The 12,620-nt window shown below is 46.3% G+C and overlaps 1 long non-coding RNA gene across 2 annotated transcripts in view; it reads right to left on the minus strand.

Moving 5' to 3' along the window:
• The window catches only part of LOC121096437, a 366,656-nt gene that overhangs the window by 15,765 nt on the left and 338,271 nt on the right, over positions 1-12,620 (minus strand). For both annotated transcript variants that reach the window (XR_005830502.1, XR_005830503.1), the window contains 3 exons: positions 5,763-5,852; positions 4,741-4,925; positions 4,565-4,651 (listed from right to left, as the gene is read on the minus strand). This is a non-coding gene — a long non-coding RNA (uncharacterized LOC121096437). The remainder of the gene's footprint in view (positions 1-4,564; positions 4,652-4,740; positions 4,926-5,762; positions 5,853-12,620) is intronic.

Consider the following 12,620-nt stretch of genomic DNA (forward strand, 5'->3'; position numbering starts at 1 on the left):
ATGTGATCTCCAGTGGATGAAGATAGACAGGAGGAAATATTTTCATAGACCCAGCTGGTTTCAGCTGTGCTTCACTCAGGGGCTTGCATTGCTCCTTGTCAGGAATATGGCATAGTACTTGCTAGAAACAATTAGCTAAGACTTACAGTGGTCATACGCTATTCTCAGCTTTGCTACTGACTCACCTGCACAGCCTCGGGCGAGTTGCTTGCATATTTGTGCCTTAGTTTACCCATTGGTAATAGCAGAGATAGTAACAGTCTCACAGAGTAGTGTGAGAATTAGTTAATTAATATTTGGAAAACAGTTTGTGCCTTGACGTCTTTGTGCCTTTGTTTACCCATCAGTAATATCAGAGATAGTAACTGTCTCATGGAGAGGTACAAGGATTAATTAATTATTTGAAAAGCAGATTGAGATCCTTGGATGAAAGATGCTATGTGAGTAAAACATATCATTAAAAACATCTCCCTGTCCTCTGTGAAGTTAAAATAAAGCTGGAGCTTCTTAGTCATTCAAATAATTAAACCATAAATACTGTTTATTTTAATCTTCTCTTTTAAAAAATAATCTAATCTACGCAGTGATACCAGCCAAAGAATGAAAAATGTTTCAAATTCAGGACACCTATCAATTTGAGGAGCTTGATTCTTAATTGCTTTTTGATTTCTATCAATGGAAAGTGAGAGCAATTGTATTCACAAATGCCTGCAAAAGCACAGGGCAGCTGGGCGGACACCCACAGTTCCTCTGCAGGGTTTCAGCCTGCATATTCACATGGATCCAGCAGCTGTACACCGCACCGCACAGGGCTTCTCACACTAGCCAAGCAGATGATCCTATTTGACTTGTTAACCACCAGGGAGGTGTAGACTAGCCTGTCTTAAAGGCATGTCAAAGCCAGCCTCCCCCCCCCGCAAACCGTGGGTGCACTGAAGCAGGGTGGCACGAGCAACTTCTCCTCCCAGGAATGGTGCCAAAGGGACAATGCAACAAAGCAAAGGCACCAGCCTTGCAGTCAGTCCATCAGCCACCGATCCATTCAGCCTTGCGCATCCTGGGCAGTTTGCATTGCTCGTCTCTCCTAAAACTCGGCTGTGTGCTGCCAGCCAGTGCTGCCTTGCTGGCTGTGCCCAGGTCCGTGGGGAGAGAAATCCCTGAATGAACTGGCTGACACTGGGAAGGAACCGTAGGAGAATTGATGGAGTCTCTATCTAAAATCATCTTTTATTCAGAGGGGAACATGCCAAATGCGGAAAGTCCTCTCAGTCACTATCCTAGGGACTTACTGTATGCTGGGGCAAAAAATGTATGCAAGTGGCCCGTGTTTTCATCTTTCTCTCTAGTTTTTGTGCATGTTTTTGTTTTACAAAGCACGTATGTGAAGAAGAGGTTTGCAATATCAAGGTCATGGGTTTTAACTGAATGGGGACTTTTTTAAGCTGTAACTACCGTTGGGAACCTGCTAGCATAACAATCTGCTGTGACGGGCACCCAAACCACCACCCTACATAAGCCTTCCACTCGCTCAGAGGGCCCTGTTTCAGCTTTCTCATGGCCTCCCACTCCTCCCTGCCCGTGGAAGATCCTGCAGGAATCACCAAATAACCTGTGTGGGAATGAGGAAAGGATGTAATTGCCTTCCTGAGCTCCAGCGCTTTCATTAGTTAAATGTCCTCCTGTCTCTTCCACGCTAGTCCAGCTTCTACTGAATTTTCATCAGACCAAGAAAGGCCTTTAGGGCCATTTGAAACTAACCATCAGATAAAAGCAACTGTCATCTTCCTCATGCGGCAGGCAAGGAAGCAGACACAGACTGGTCACACAGGAAGGAGAGGAGGGACCCTGTGACTCAGAGCTTTTGACTCCCAGCCGTCAGCTTGAGACGCCATTCCAGCCAACTATAAAAGCACATGGTTATCTCTGAGCTCATGAATAATCCCACTGATTTCAGCCATAAACTTCAGCATCAGGGCCTTAACCACCTGGCTATGCCCGCCACGAGTGGAATAACAGGAGTGCAGGTCTGGTGAGGGCCAAGATCCTCTTGACATAGAGGAAAGCAGCAAATGGTAGTTTCCCCGGTGCAGGTTTCTGTCTAAGAAAACCACCAACGGGGATGAAAAGGTGGCTTTGTCCCTGAGATAAGGGGTCCCTTGGGGATGATGTAGCTCTTGTCCCAGCCCCAGGAGCTCTCTCCATGCTGGACACTAGTGGACTTGGTCAACTCCCCCACAATCGCCCTGCTGGCTGTATGCGGGGGGCTGCTTAGCTGACCACAGTGACAGTGACTTTGGTGGCGATTCCTCAGACAATGTGATCCCAGTCTCCAGGCTTTGCTGGAGGGGAACCAGGTTCCCCTGGGAGGGGAAAGGGGCATTTGCATATATGATGATACCAGCTGTCCTCTCCTGACTGGGAGTTACTGAGTTCTTTAACCCTTTGCTCACGCAGAGTCAGAAGTGACCTGGTTGTGAAGGGATCTCACCACAAGCAGAGGCATCCCTCAAAGCTCTGCAACCCAGTGCAGCATAGTTTACTCCCCCACAGCTGCTTCTGACCTTGCATTTCTAGCAAAGGGCTAAGTGATCAAGGCAAACAAGAAGGAAGCTATGTTCCTGTTGTTGACGAGAGAGTGAGTGAAGCAACCTAAATTATACATGGCGTTGCCTACCAGATGGTCGAAGCGTCTCTCCCTTCTATTATGCAAAGTAATAGTTTCACAAAGTAGAGGGGACCGGAGATACCAGAGCATTCAGGAAACATGTCCCATAGCTGATTGAAAGCATGTTTTACTTCTAGCTGGTAACACGGGATTTTAGCTGGATGCCTGTCGTTCAACCCTTCTCCAGAGGTGAAAGGTGTCAGCTCTGCCTCTGAGAGGGAGCAGAAAGACTGTGAACCCAGCCGGAACTGGAGCAGTAATTTGTAACAGCAGGGTTTAGGTTTTGCAGACTGTGAAGGAGGTGGAGGTTTACATAAAATAAACCTGGGCAAAGCCCATTTTATTTCTCACTTAGGAGAAGCTTTCAGTTTGGGCCTTTGTAGCTGTGGACACTGACTTGTAATCCCTCAGCTGGAGTAATGGTGGGGGTGTGTGAGCTAAAGGGACTGATCCCTGTTGCCTAGTATGTCCCAAAATTCTTCCTGGTCTGCATCCATCTGCTGCCTCATGTCATTATGGCATGGCAACATGAAAACGGAAGGTGTGAATGGAAGTTTACTTCTGCTGGCTGTAACTTCCGACAGTTCAGATATCGGTGCAATGCTTCCCTGGGAGTGTAAAGCTCAGGGTGTGCTGAAGCAGTGCTGGACCATATTTGTGGGGCTGAGGCTTCCAGGGGGCCTCCACTGCTGGCTGGCTGGGAGCCCTCCCAATCTCCAGTCTGTCTGCAGCACAGACGTACCCATCCTGAGGGTGGGGATGAGATTATTTTCTCCACTTCATGACTGTACAGTTATTTTGCACAACAGTCCTAGTCCATGAGCAGGGCTCCTGAGCACAGCATCAACACCTATTGAGAGCACGTATAGGAACAAAATTTTCTCTTACAAGCCTTGCTAGATTGGCCTCCTTCCTGCCCACCGTGCAAATCCATCGACAGGCGGGAGGCATGGACCTAATTTCACTGATAATGGCATTGATCCATACATAAAATAACCAAGGATTTGTGCATTTTTTGATCATCTGAAGGTTTTAGAAAGGGTATCACATAGATCTCACACCCACATCTTCTCTCAGATGCAGCTTTCACTGGAAACAGTGCAAGGTATAAAAATATACCAGGCTTCTCTTACGGCTTTTTGACAACTGAGTTTCAACTGATTAAATCTCAGAATAGGAATGGTGGCCCTTGTTCTCACTCAGAGCTGTGGGCTGTCAGCTCTTGGGCTCGTTTCTGCAGCAGTTCACTCTGTGATAAGAAGTTCTTTAAGAATCAGTGGCCAACACAGGACCAAACTCAGCCAGCTTTCACTTGGCTGCAGGTTTCACTAGCACAGATGCTGGAGCTTATAATTCACATTTAATTTTCCCTTCTTTCATTTTTCCCTAGGAATGCAAGGGGAAACAAAACCAGGAAAGGACAGAAAGGATGGAGGAGCCCTGCCTGCACCTGGCATACTGCTTGGGGACTCAGCAGTCTGACTCCTGCTCCAAGTCCTTCCTTCAGACTACTGCCCGACCTCAGGTAAATTGCATCACAGCTTCCCCATCACTCAAATCTAGTTAAATACAGCACTCATTCTATAGCAGTTTCAAACCAACAGGTGACAAGTGTTATCTTGGAACTAGGCACTTGTAATATTGCTTTTTAAGGCATATACTCCAAAATTCAAGGCATGGGTTTCATAACGAAGTGTGGAAAAATCCCAACAAATATTGGCTCAAACCCTCCCTTTCAGGCCACACCCAAAGAGCAAGTGAGACTATAATGGACAAATCCTCCTCTGGCAGTGGGCCGATCAGCCCCAGCGCCGTTCGCCGAGTCCCAACCTATTTCACACCATGCAAAATCACCGCGGGAAAAGGCTGACAAAGTTCAGACAATTGATGGCACTGTACCTTTGCTCATGACAGTAACGGCAGCCAATTGCTAGCGTCTCGGTGTCTGGCCAAAGCAGATGGCAGACGGCTGTCTGAAGCTGGGACCTGGGAAAATGGGGATAACATCAGGAAAAAACAAAAACATCTTACATACCTACTACTCCCATCTCACCCCGCTCTGGGGAGATGCCTACTTGCCGTGGACTGAGTCAGTGCCTGGTCTTGTGGTCCTCCAGCATCCCATGGAGCTACTGCCTGCTTGCAGACTCGGGGCTGTTGGCACATCTCATCCCATCTGCTGCGTGTGAGGACTTTACAGCCAACGCTGCAGACCAGCAGCTTGGCTATTTCCACCCTCGTCTGGCTGCTGTGGCCTTACCTGCGCGTGTGAACAAACACACAGCCCCCCGGGGGGGTCAGCAGGTCAGGATGGGGCAACAGCACCGACCTGGGAGTATTTGCTGGCTCCTTTGAAAAATCTCCCCAGATTTTTATTGGCTCTTAGATTACCACAAAGTATCTGCCTGGATCTGGGCTTTGATTCTCCGCTCCATAGCTTCGTCCCGGCTGGCTGGGGTAGCACCTTTCCCTCAGAGACCACAACTGACAGCTTCCTTCTCAGGGAGAGGGAGGAACGGGGCAGTGGTTGCATTTCGAGCGTGGGGAGAGGGAAAGGCTGTTTGAGGCCACTCTCTGCATGAGGGAGCTGCAGGGCTGGTGAGGACAATCGGGAATCATCTTATTTCTCCTCCCTTGGGCTGCTAACTTCATCTGGGGGACCACCACTCCCGGCTCTTCCATTGCCCACCTCCCCAGGTGCCACACTGCTGGCTCCCCCCACCCAGCTGTGCCACCCCAGCTCTACCCAAGCCTCCCCACCGCTCCCCAGGCAAGTCCTGGCCCTCCAGCTGTGGTGTGGCAAAATTCAGTTCTGCCTATGTGGCTGAGAAGTGTTGGCTCTTCATAAAAATAGCAGCCCGCCTGCAGGGAACGCGGCAGAAGCTAGACCACACTGAGGCCTTTTATTTCCTGCAAAGACGTGCTTGCAAGACATCGGTGGAGAGCACTATGCAGATGAGCGGCACTGTGAAAGGCAGGGCCAGCTCCCCGGTGGGGGGAAAATGAGGTAGATCAAATAGCTATCCAGATTTCCATCAGCTGCGGGGCTGGCCGGGTGACAGTTAGGTAGGCTTGCCATTCTGCATGGATAGCTCACCTCTTTGCCAGCTGTAATAAACACGGGCGCTTGATGCCAACAGATGCGTCTTCTTCCCCACCTGCTCCGTCAGTGCGAGCGGCCTCATCTCTGCAAAATAAGCACAAGAAGAGAAGCTGAAATTGCCACGCGGGAATCCGGTTTGTATTCATGCGGAGAGCTGGCCGAAGAAGGAGAAAACATCAGTCTCAAATGGGTTTTCAAGATTTGGACATTTGGCTTCATCTTTCTCTATGTTCAAACACGATCTGTCAACTCCCACCAAGAAAAATGAGGGAGAATAGCCTAGCCTTTGAAAGTCAGTGCCGCCATGGCTAGCATGTTCATGAAGCACATGGGAGAAAAAAGATTAGTCTGAACCCATGACTTGAACAAATATCTACACCTTGTAACTGAATACCGTGGGGTTCCCTTCTCTCTTGTGCTAAGAAATTCTGGCCAGAACTCTTTCAGAGTACTAGCAAGTGAAATGCAAGAAAAGCTCTTAAAAGTAATAATAATCCTTCCGCCAAAATTAAAGCTGATTTGCGGAACTTCACGTTCCTCAGTTGTGTTAAGATTTGGGCTCAAGAAAATATCTGAGCTTTGGATGGTTTCATTATTAGTAGGCCACAAATGAATATGGTAGATGATGCAAAAATGACTGCCAATAAAATATTTACACCGATTCTTCATTCTGGGTGAAACATCTTTTATATATATGCATATACATATATACTATAAATAATAGAAATTATGCTCATATTTTATACTAGGGATGTAAACACTGGTCCCAACAGCAGTGGCAAATGAACCACTCACATTTTCTGATTGCATAATTTGCCTAGAGGATGGATACATAATTACACTATAATTAAGTATAATAAACAAAGAAAATGATTTGAGAAGGAAAAATTATCACAGCCTCAACCACATCAGCCAGAAGCTCTCTTCTAATTAAGTTATTTTATTAAACAAAATGTTTTTAAGGTGGGTCCCCTTTGAAAATGTACATTATAGCCCATGTAATGTAATTTACTTTATAAGTAAAACATGGCTTGTGTATGGACAGATCATATCTGATAGGACTCATGAAATACACAGCCACTGGGTCCAGTCCAGCCAGGTGCTGAGTCCTTCACACCCATGGTCCAAGAAGCAGACCTTGAGTGCTGCTCCAGATAACAGCAGCAGCATGTAGAGCAGCCTTTTTTTAATTTGTGCTCACTGATGGGCTCTTTCTGTGTTACTTGGGGTTTTTTCTGATTTAAAGGGAGAAACGCTAGCCGGTGACTCTGATGTTGTCATCCTGTAATGACACAGCAGAGGCAAAGGACAAGAAAAGAGGTAGCTCAAGCCAGACTCTTCCCTCTCAAATGCTTTTACTCTCACTAAATCTGCTCCGAGCTTGGCAAGGTGTGAAGATGGAGTCATCTTTTTACCTTACTGTGGCTGAAGAAATCCAAAACACTAGTTCACAAACTACAGGGCTTGGGAAGACCACACATAATCTACTACCTCACATGGCAAAGGCCATCGGACACCCTCCAGATCATTCGTCTTAGAACTACGGCTTATGTTTTTAAACATCCACCTCCAGCAGCTTGGGGACTCAAGGAGCTATTACAGAAGCCTTGGAGCATTACTCTGAAGTTAGCTGCTGCTCCTGTCCGTCCCCCATCCCTGTCCCAGTCCCCTCGTCCCCTACCCCCAAATAAATGCTCAGCTTTAAGTTTCGGCCATGAGATACATCTGCCTCATTTCCACCTTTGTCTTCCTCTTGTGAGTACTTGCAGATTGTGATCAAGCCATCCCTTAGCCTCTCTTCTGTAAGCTCATTAGATCACGCTGCCTGATAGAAATCTCTGCTGGTTTCCTGGCTCTTCAAAGCTTGTACAGCCCTGCAATGTTCTTCGGGAAGATCTCTGTATACCAGTGACCTATTTTCTTAACTATTTACTCTGCTCTTCAGTTGCCAAGTCACTTGTAGGGTTTGCTTACAATGCTTTAGGTTTTCTTTCAGCTCATTGTAAAAAATAGCATAACCTCAGTAACACACCTCTTTGCTACCTGTTAGGGATGAGATCTAAGAATGGACTTATATCCAGCATGGGATAAAACATCCCTGGCCAAGGAAAATCCAGGGAAAGAAGAAACTGTGTCCTAAAATATCAGTTGACCACAGCAGCACAAGGTCCTTGAATTCAAAATGTTGAACATTATGTTGTGAGACCATCTCCGAATGCCCCACAGAGATGCATTTCTCTAGCTCTGTCTCCTGCATGCACAGCTTGTTGGGTGATAGAGAGAGCAGTGGGGTGGTCAAGAATCAAGAATCTTCTCTTGTGTAGAGTTTTCCACTCTTAAATGTTTGCAGACCTTGAACCACAAAATGTTGTAGGTTATTGACAAGATTATTGATGTGCGTGGTTACTGCTTGCAGGGTGCCCGAGGCAGGACACTTAGGTCATCATGGGGCTGCATACTCCTGATGACTACTTCAGTTTCTTTCCTAATCTCATGCGTTTTCAGTTGTATAGTGACCTGATTTCAACTAGGAGCTTCCATTAAAAATCACGTGGCAGTCACAGACATTGTAAACTCAAGCCAAAGAGTCATTTTCAAATACTTGGCAAACACTAGACCACAGAAACTCAATGTGTCGTAAGATTCCACTTGGTCCCATAATCAGGGGTGGGAAAAAGGAGGAGGATTATCCGTAGACCTCAAAGTGTTTTACAAAGGGAGACAAATGCTGCTATTCCCATTTATTGGATAGGGCAACAGCAAGTTGAGACTTGCACAAAGTCACCCAACTAATCAGCCAGAAAACTGCCACTGAAACCCGTATTCTGGTCTAAACAGGTTCTCAGACTGCCCTCATCACTGTAATATCTGAGTACCCTCCAGTAGCACCTCAGGAGAATCTAGGCATGTCTGCACTGGCCAATGCAAGCAGCTGCCTGTCAATCCAGCCCCCTTCTCAGCCAACTGGACAAAAGCCATCTCCAGATGGAAGCTGTGTAGCCACGTTAATACCCTCCTGAGCCCAGATGTACGAACCCCACCAACAAGTTGGGGTGAAAGGTCAACCCACCACCACTCTAACTCAGCTCTGCGGCTTCCAGGGTGTAGCTTGCTCATGGGGCACGGAAAAAGCAGATGTGAGACTGTCTCTGAAAGCAGACGGACCTTTCTTTATTCTAAATCAGTTTCATCATCTGTAGGGCCCCTGAGAGCATTTCCTCATGCTTCATTTCTCACTGAGCCATGGAGATAGGGCACAAATGTGTTGGTTATCTCCTTAGAGCCTTATGGCTCCTTTGAGGCAAGATCTGGAAGATGACAATTTGAACAGGGATATCTGGATACACTGCCATAAAGAAAGAAAATCTCCAAAATATATTTTGTAAGTCAGGGAAAAGGAAAAAGAAGGCAGGCATCTCTTCAAACTCAAGATCTACTTGTCATGAGCAAGAGTACTAAGAAATTGGTAACTTAATGATCTGAAGGAAGAGTAGCTGTTATTACAGGGCACTGTACTGGCAAAGCTCCTATACATCACAACAATAATTGTCTCCAAACTTCTCTTCCCTTCCAAGCATGAGGAAACATCAGTGCATTTAGCCTCAACTCCCTGGCAGGCGGCATCACTTCCTCGTGAGAGGCAGGGAGCTGACACAGAGATGGAAAGGCTACAAAAGCCCCGTGTGACCCAGTAAGTCTGACGTAGAGCTAAAGAAGTGAGTCCTGCTCCAAAGAAGCTGACAATCCCAGGGTGCCCTGACAGCTTGTCCTGGACTACTCATGCTCCCAGGTTTGGAAATCCTTTGAGGGTTGCTAAGTTTATACAAACCACTCCTAGCTCTGGAAGTCCAGCTCTGCTCCCCCCGATTTTGCTTTCTTCCCTAGGCACCTCCTTCTGCTGTCTGCCAGTGATGGGCCATTGGGCAAGGTGGGCTTTGATCGATGCACTTGCCTGTTTCTGGATCCGAATCCCTGCTGGCAGGGATCCAGTGGCTTCACCAGATCATCACCCTTTGCCTGGGGAAAACAGGGCAGTGCGTAGGCAGCAGTGTTTCTTTGCAGCTTTGCATTTCTTGGACTTTTGTGCAAAGCCCCGAATGGCGAATGTACGCTTCATGCATATGCAGAACGGGCACAGATGCTGCTTGAAAAAATTGGACCTGGTTAACTTGGCTACGATCATCCAGGAAGTTTGTGGCAGAGCTGCAAATAAAATCCAGACACTCTGCCTTTCGGGCCTGTGTCTTCACAACAACAGGGTTCTTCCTCTGGGCATCTGGGCTTGTTGTCTTATCGGGAGGCACTGCTCAGCATGTCTCCTTAAAGGGAAAGAGTGCTGGGAAAGCCACGCTTGAATTCTTTAGAGAAAATGACACCACCTACATAGGAAAACCCCATAGCTTTTTGCAATTATTGCCATGTATGTATATCTTTCCCTCCCTTTGTGATCTTTACCACTTCCTCACCATATGTAAAAGGCCTGATCCTGATGAAAATAGTCACGGTTCCAGAAATGCCACTCAGACGATGTTGATTTACCTCCACAAAGGATGTGGCCCAGTGCTTTTGGCCAGATTTTTCTGCAAGCAGCCAGTCAAATCTCTCTCTCCTCTACCCAGAAAGCTGGGGAAGTTGTGCGACAATAACCTTGCTCGACTTCACCTGGCCCACCCAGGGAATAGCTATTTCTGGACGGACACGGAAAACCCAAGCTGTGTCCCTTTAATCTAACATCTCATGCGTGTTGCTGAGCCTAATGTTTAAATTGAAAAAAAAACCAACCTGAAAGTAGCATTAAAGGACACAGAGGATTTGAAAAGCACTATGTTTTTAAGATAGTCTTTCTGGAAAACACTGTATTTAAAAACTGACCCTTTTACCATGAGGTTTCTGAAACTATAGAGCCATCTCAAGCTTCCTGTGAGATAAGGCTTGTAATTTGGAACTGAGTAATGGAGCACAAACACAACTGGCTTTGTATTAAGAGGCAATGTGTAATCATCTGGCAGTGTCACATTGCCCCCACTCCGGAGTGGTTTGGGGCTATTTGTGCTGGAAATTAAAGTTAAGAGCAACATGATGATGAGGGTAGCTCATCCTCCACGCCTGACAGAAGGATGGAGTCTCAGGGTGCAGATCTCCCCGGGGCTTTGGAGGAAAGAAGCCCTGCTTTTGAGCATTTATGGTCCCGTCTCCCACACTCGCAGGACTGTTGATTTAAGATGCCAGCCTGCAACCTGAAGTGCTTGGAAGGACAGCCGTTGAGCGGTGGTGGGCAGAGGTTGCACATTGCAACCTCCTCTTAACTGAAGTGACACAAACTAACAACAGTTTTAACAGGAAGATCTCATTCCTTCATATTTAATTGACATGTTTCTTTTAAAGGGATGGCAAAAACAGAGAAACACAGGAGTTTCCCTGGTGGTTTTATGCCAAGCACAACTATGTGTGTAGGAGCCTTTCAGACTTTGCACTCCCAGAGCAAAGACCAGATCTGGCTTTGGTTTTTTAATTTTCTTCCAATTTGTTGGCGTGAAATCTGACAGCCAGGCAGATGTGTCTGCCTTGATCTTTGGTGTGGATCTCCTGTTGCACTCTCCTCTGTTTTTCCAAGGCTCAATAGGGGAAAGTGAAATTGCTGTCCAGAAACATTAATCACAGCATCTTAGATCTGTAAATTCTCAAGAGTTTTCCTCCTGGAGCACTGGAAGGCTTTGACCCATTTTCAAAAGTGGGGATAAAGCATATATACATAAGGACAGCACGCATACTTGTAGCATCTGCAAAAACATATGGTAGTTTCACATCCCACTAACCAGTTTCCTGGATTGAATACATATAAGTGCAGGCTTTGTGAGAACTAGCAGTTTTTGAATGCTGGGTTTCTGACTCTCATCCCTTAACCGCAGTCCTTCCTTGACTTTGCGAGAGATACCATTTCCCTCTTAATTTGGCAAGTTATTGCAGAGTCTTTCTGAATAACTTATTCTTGTATTGCCTTTTTTTGCAGGTGAAGCTGCTCTCAGGCTCCCCTGACAATCTCTTTACCCATCTTTCCGTTGCATACAGAGATGTTGTGTTATCTCTGCTTAATCCCGAATGGTGAAAAGCAACCATTTCCAGGATCAGTAATTACACCTCGGAAGTCTTGGGATTTTGCTGGGCTGCTAATCTACAGAGCTCATTGCACATTTCTCCATCTAAATCTCCTGTTTAATGAAAGACTGCTTTGCCAAGGGACCCATTTTCCATAAATATACTTTTCTGAAGCATAACATCTAAAACTTCTGGCTTGTTTCTGACAATATCATTTTTCCTGTCTTATCAACATTCTCTGTGCAAATGTACCCACCTATCAGCATTTTTTCCATTTTAGCAACCAAACTTGTGTCCAAGATGCCTTTTGCTACTGCCACCGAAGCAATAAACCCCGAAGAATGGATTTAAGCAAGCACACATAGATATGCAGAGACCCTCCTGCATCTTCCTGTGCCTACGCCACTCCTGTTCTACATTAGTTTAAACTCTTGGAAGCTCCCAGAGCTAGAGATCCCAAAGCCTCTCTGCACCCTCAGTTCCAGCATTTCCCTCTCATTACGGAAAGAGTTCTCCTAAACTCTCACCTCCTCTGTTTTGCTGCAAATAAAGCCAACTAGATCTTGTCCTTTCCCATGCAAGTAGACCCAGTGGTCACTGTACCCTTTTACCATACCCCTTTTAGCTACTGTCTTCACATGTGAATTCTCTCATAGCTGTTCTCAGTCTTTTCTAGACTAAACAAATCCAATTAAAAAAAATTCCACACAGGTCAATGTTTTTTGAAACCTCTTATCAGTCCTGGTGCTCTCCTCC

Source organism: Falco naumanni, chromosome 12, assembly GCF_017639655.2.
Source record: "Falco naumanni isolate bFalNau1 chromosome 12, bFalNau1.pat, whole genome shotgun sequence".
In the NCBI taxonomy this organism is placed as follows: Eukaryota; Metazoa; Chordata; class Aves; order Falconiformes; family Falconidae; genus Falco; species Falco naumanni.